General features: G+C 41.9%; 1 pseudogene; it reads left to right on the top strand.

The window, feature by feature from the left end:
- The first annotated feature begins 2711 nt into the window (after nt 1-2711).
- Nucleotides 2712-5327, top strand: LOC134442694 (general transcription factor II-I repeat domain-containing protein 2-like; annotated as a pseudogene).
- The last annotated feature ends 247 nt before the right edge of the window (nt 5328-5574 follow it).

The raw sequence follows: 5574 nt of genomic DNA, 5'->3' as shown, positions 1-5574 counted from the left end.
TGACTATTAACCTCTTAATATGTCTTCATATTGCAATGTTTCTGTCACGCAATGCTTAGGTTCATTTTATGTTGTCCTGTGGTGTGACTGCTCTTATAGAAGGAAAAAAACGTTTTTTTTTTTTTGTAAATGAAAACACATATTAAACACAATACCATTATCAAGTTAGCATGAGCTCAGATGTCAGTCATGTATACAAAAGGATTAAAATGGCCATAATGCAGTGAATTTCCTGTGGTGTGACTTCATTTTCCTGCGGTGTGACATGCCTATGTAATGTGTTGATGCAGGACATATTTTCCCAAAAATGGCAAAAATAAGGCGAAATTCCACGGACCACTAAGTGCTTTATTTTTTTCTATTTTTTTCCATCATTTTTTCAGGAATTGGAAAAACTTTTTTTTTTTTTGCGTTACGCCCTTAAACGTCAATCACCCATGTGCAAAGCAGCATGTTATATCCTATGGCCAACATCAATCAAACTCAGTCATGCCCAATTAAAAGATTTACATCAACTTTGAATAAATGGTTAATGGCACAGTATAGGCATATGGGGCCCACAAGGCTATGTAAATTATACTGTGAACTAGGGATGCAAACGATTAATTGACTTGATCGATCAATGCATTAATCGATTAATAAACATGAATCACAATTAATCGCCAATTCAACTGACATGAGACCCAGGTGAAATGGGTATGAGAAGAGTGTGCGTGAAGGGGGTGGGAATAGTGGGAATATCCCTATCATATAATCACCCTTGGACTAAAGAATTTAAATGGAATTCATTTAATCATAGCATTTTATCTCACTTTTTAATATACATTTTTAGATTTAGTGTGTTTTTTTTTTTCAAGAAACATGGAGATTTTGCGGAAAAACGCCGCTTATCAATTAATCGTAAGTCGATCGATAAGGCCAGGGGTGTCAAACTCGGGCCGCTTTTTTGTGGCCCACGCGTAGTTTATACAGCGCATCCATTTCTTCTCTTCAGCGCATGAGAGCTGGCCCTGCACGCAACTCTACTAAGTGAATGAGCGCAGATCAGGGCAACGCAGCACATCAAGTTGCCAGGCGCGGAGTGGCCGTCGGGAGATCGGGGACTTGTCCCGGTGGGCCGCTGCCGTGAAATGTAATAATGCAACCTCACCGCGTCCTTAGACAACCCTGAAGTTTTAAGATTTTACTTATAAGCACTGACTATCCACTTTCCAATTCCCTATATGCTACCATGGCTGACTAGCCAGTATTTATACCGTATACCAGACGGCAATACCTCACTGACGGTGTCAAACAGTAAATTGGCCACACCCCTTCTCTACTGATAACTTTCATACACCGTAGATCGCGGAAGTTTAAAAGATCTTAGTAACACAGTTTCGTTTTCGGTATTTGAAGAACCTGTGATATGTATATTGGTTACCAAAGGATGAAAATATTAATAAATTATGATTTATTTTCCGATTTCCACACGACTGTTACAGTTTACAGTCTTTCCAGTCCAGATTCACTTGCTCTGTGGTTATTGACTTGGGTTACGAACAGACTCCACCAAGTGGTAAGGAAGAGAACTGCACCTAAATGGGTAATGGGTTTTGTTTTGATTTGTTAGAACTACCAGTATATCTCCTTATAGTCAAAAAAATATTATTATCATACATATATTTATATGTGGTACATTTAGGATGTAGCCTATGTCTGAAGAAATGGAACAAAATAATTACCACACAAGATTCTGATGTGACCAGTGCTGGGTGTGTAGGCTAAGCTGTGGATTAAAGTAGAGTGATTGCAAGAAACAGACATTTGCTGCGACGAAGACAGCGTTTTAAGGTAGGCCTACACCGTTTGGTTATACATTTTGTTGACTTATGGTTGTGGTTTGAAGTAGCTAGGTTTGGCTTATTTGCTGCATGGTGGGTTTATTGCACAATGTAGACAGACTTTTTGTAAGCTATAGGCTACTATACTATATTTTGTAAGCCTAGTACTCTTCTAAAAATCCCCACACTCAAAACTTTGTGCCCATGCTCATCCTGTCTTCCTTAAACGATATTTCAATTTCAAACTGTCAAAATGACAGTGGAGTGCACATTTGCATGGAACAGTAGCGTGATGTAGCCTAACCTAGTAGGCCTATGAATGCTTTGGACTGTGATGATGGCTCCAGTGGTGTAGGCCTAGTCTACTTTTTGAAGTGGGTATACTGTATATTTGAGCATTTTTTGATGTGTGTATAGTCTACTGTATATATTTGTGCTATTGTAAATAATGGATCAATCAATTTTAAGTGGGTATACTGTAATCCCTGAAATTTCGAAATGGGTGCGTATACCTGCGTTTTACGTAGACTACACCACTGGCTGTGCATTTCATCAAGGTGTAGGCTACAATTCTCCTTTCAGGTTGATATTTTGACAACACTAATGTCCACATGTAGTACGACTGTAGATTTCGTGGCTTTTGTCTTTTTGGTTAGGAAACCATGTTGTTCGCTTTGTTTTTTTTATTTATTTATTTTATTTTATAGGGCCGCCAAGGGGAAAATTCTCCCGGTGGGAAAAGGTGGGCCACTCCGCCCCTGCAAGTTGCATACAGTGTATCATACACCGATAACAATTAAAATCCCAAAATGCGTTGCATCGTTAATGCCGCCTTTCTGTTCATAAACAGAATATGTATCCATGCAACCAGAGAAACTATCAACGAAAATGGCGAAGCGAAAGATAGATAATCGGAGCTTTCAAGATAGGTGGGAAAACGATTATATGTTCATATTATTCAAGGACAAACCCGTTTGCTTGGTATGTGGATTCACCGTAGCTGTCACTAAAGAGTACAACATAAAACGGCACTACGAAACGAAACATGAAGACAAATACAAAGATCTGGATGCGAAGCTCAAGCTACAGAAGGTGGGAGAATTGAAAGCAAGTCTGCTATCAAGGCAGACTATGTTTACCCAAGCCAAGTCAAAGTGATGCTGCTGTAAAAAGCCAGTATTACTATTGCGCAAGATATCGCCCAAACAGCACGGCCATTTTCTGAGGGAGAGTTCATTAAAAGTTGCATGGTGAAAGTGTGCAATCTCGTGTGACCAGAAAAAAAACAAGCATTTCAAAACTTTAGCCTCAGCAGAAACACAGTAGCTGAGCGAACATGTGCACTTGCCTCCAACCTGCAAGAGCAGCTTGTGGAGAAGGGCAAAGATTTCGTTGCATACTCCCTGGCTGTAGATGAGAGCAGCGACACCAGTGACACTGCCCAGCTGTCAATCTTCGTCTGTGTTACGGAGGAACTTTTGGGATTAAAGTCTATGCACGGGACAACCACGCGGAAGGACATTTTTGAGGAGGTGGCCAAGTGTGTTGATGAAATGGGGCTGCCTTGGGAGAAACTCGTGTCACTGACTACAGATGGTGCGCCAGCGATGTGCGGGCAGAGAAGTGGATTGGTGGGCAGGATCCGGGAAAAGATGCAGGAACGCGCAGCATCTGATCTCACTGTGTACTACTGCATCATTGTGCGGAAAAAGCATGAAAATGGGACATGTGTTGAGCACTGTGACCAGCGTGGTGAACCTCATAAGGGCCAAAGGACTGAATCACCGCCAATTCAAGTCCTTCCTCGATGAAACTGGCTCCGAACACACGGACGTGCCGTACCACACGGACGTGAGATGGCTGAGTCGAGGGAAAGTTTTTGAGCTGCGCGTAGAAATCTGCCAGTTTTTGGAAAGCGAAGGAAAAGACACCACAGACCTCAGGGACAAAAAGTTTCTCTGTGAGCTGGCATTTCTGTGTGACAACCTGAAACACCTGGATGAGCTCAACCTGCAGCTTCAGGGGCGTGGACACGTCATCACAGACATGTACGCTGCTGTCAAGGCTTTCAGGACCAAGTTGCGCCTGTGGGAGGGACAGCTGCTAAGTCATGAAAGACAAAATCTCTCGTGCCGCCCTGACACAGTTTGCTGAAAAACTCACCTTGCTCAGCGCCGAGTTTACTCGCAGATTTGCCGACTTCGAAGCCCAGCAATTCAGATTTCAATTGCTCAACAATCCATTTGCCGTCGACATCGAAAGCGCACCAACCAGCATCCAAATGGAACTGATTGAGCTCCAATGCAGTGATGCGCTGAAGTCAAAATACGACACTGTGGGTGCCGCAGAATTCCCACGTTTCCTCCCCCAGACAATGCCGCGACTCCGTCAGCAAGCTGCTCAGACGCTGTCAATGTTCGGAAGCACGTATCTATGCGAAATGTTATTTACAATTTTTATGCCTGCATTCTATTTTTTTTTCTTGTGTGTATACAGTTTTAATTCAATAAAAAACATTGGTTATTAAATAAACGCTAAGTTTGGCCCGCGACATACTCTCAGCTCTTAATTTTGGCCCACTGTGAATTTGAGTTTGACACCCCTGGATTAGGCTATCAACTAACGATTAATGAATTCATCGATAATTTGCATCCCTACGGTGAACACGACAACTAACTATATACAATATTAGGCTATGTTGCGGCCGCTTCCACAAGGACCAAGGAGTCTAACGCCTGACAAACCCCACGGCGCAATGAAGGTGAAGGCCGGCGCACGCCGTGCCCAGGTGTGATCCCGGGACCCCGGCATCAAGCACACCACCGGCCCGTCTTGCCCGCTTGTTCGGGGAGGTGGAGCAAGAGCGTGCGCATTAGTACCGAAAGATGGTGAACTATGCCTGGGCCAGAGGTAATATTTCGACACAGAAAGCCAAATCAACCCATCATTAGCTTCAGAAAGAATAAAATGAAGGTTTTTGAGCGACCATCTCACTCTCCTGATCTCAACATCATTGAACCACTTAGGGGAAACCTCAAATGTGAGGTTCCAGCAAGACACCCAAAGATATTATAGGAAACAACCATTCTGCCAGGAAGAATGTGCTGTTTTGTCATCTGAGAACATTGAGAGCCTTATCCACAACTACCACAAACAATTTAGAGCGGTCCTTGATGTTAAACAGGGCCATATTCAGCATCAGAAACTAGGGTATGTAAACTTTTGAACAGGGTCATTTGGGTAGTTTGGGTTGTGATCATGCTTTTGAAAGAGTAAACACAGAATATTGCTAATAAATATCTTAAGCCAGTCACTAGCAATGAGTGAAAAAAAAGGTTTTGTATAATCCGTCATATTTTGTGAGAAATCGCAGAGAAAGCGTATATTCTGCTGGGGTATGTAAACATATGAGCACCACTGTATGTGTGCTGATTTCACACATATTTGATTTGGCAGCCATCTTGAAAATTCTGATCTTTTTTATGCCTCCATTTCTAGAAATAGCTGTGTACCAATTTTCATGCTTTTACCACAAAATGCCTGGTAGTTAACCCTCAAGTGACCGGCCTGTTTTTGCAACTAATCTGACCCCAAGGAGTTTAGAAATACCACTATATAAATTATTTTTTGAGGTTCATTCAAATTTATTTACATCTTGCACATACTTGTCCCTCATCTAAAGCAAAAGAAATGTGAATTTGAACATTATATTGTTTTGCTAATAATTAGTCAAACTTACATATGCATATGT

The sequence above is a fragment of the Engraulis encrasicolus genome, unplaced genomic scaffold, assembly GCF_034702125.1.
Source record: "Engraulis encrasicolus isolate BLACKSEA-1 unplaced genomic scaffold, IST_EnEncr_1.0 scaffold_213_np1212, whole genome shotgun sequence".
Taxonomy (NCBI): domain Eukaryota; kingdom Metazoa; phylum Chordata; class Actinopteri; order Clupeiformes; family Engraulidae; genus Engraulis; species Engraulis encrasicolus.
This window is presented reverse-complemented; position numbering and strand designations above follow the sequence as displayed.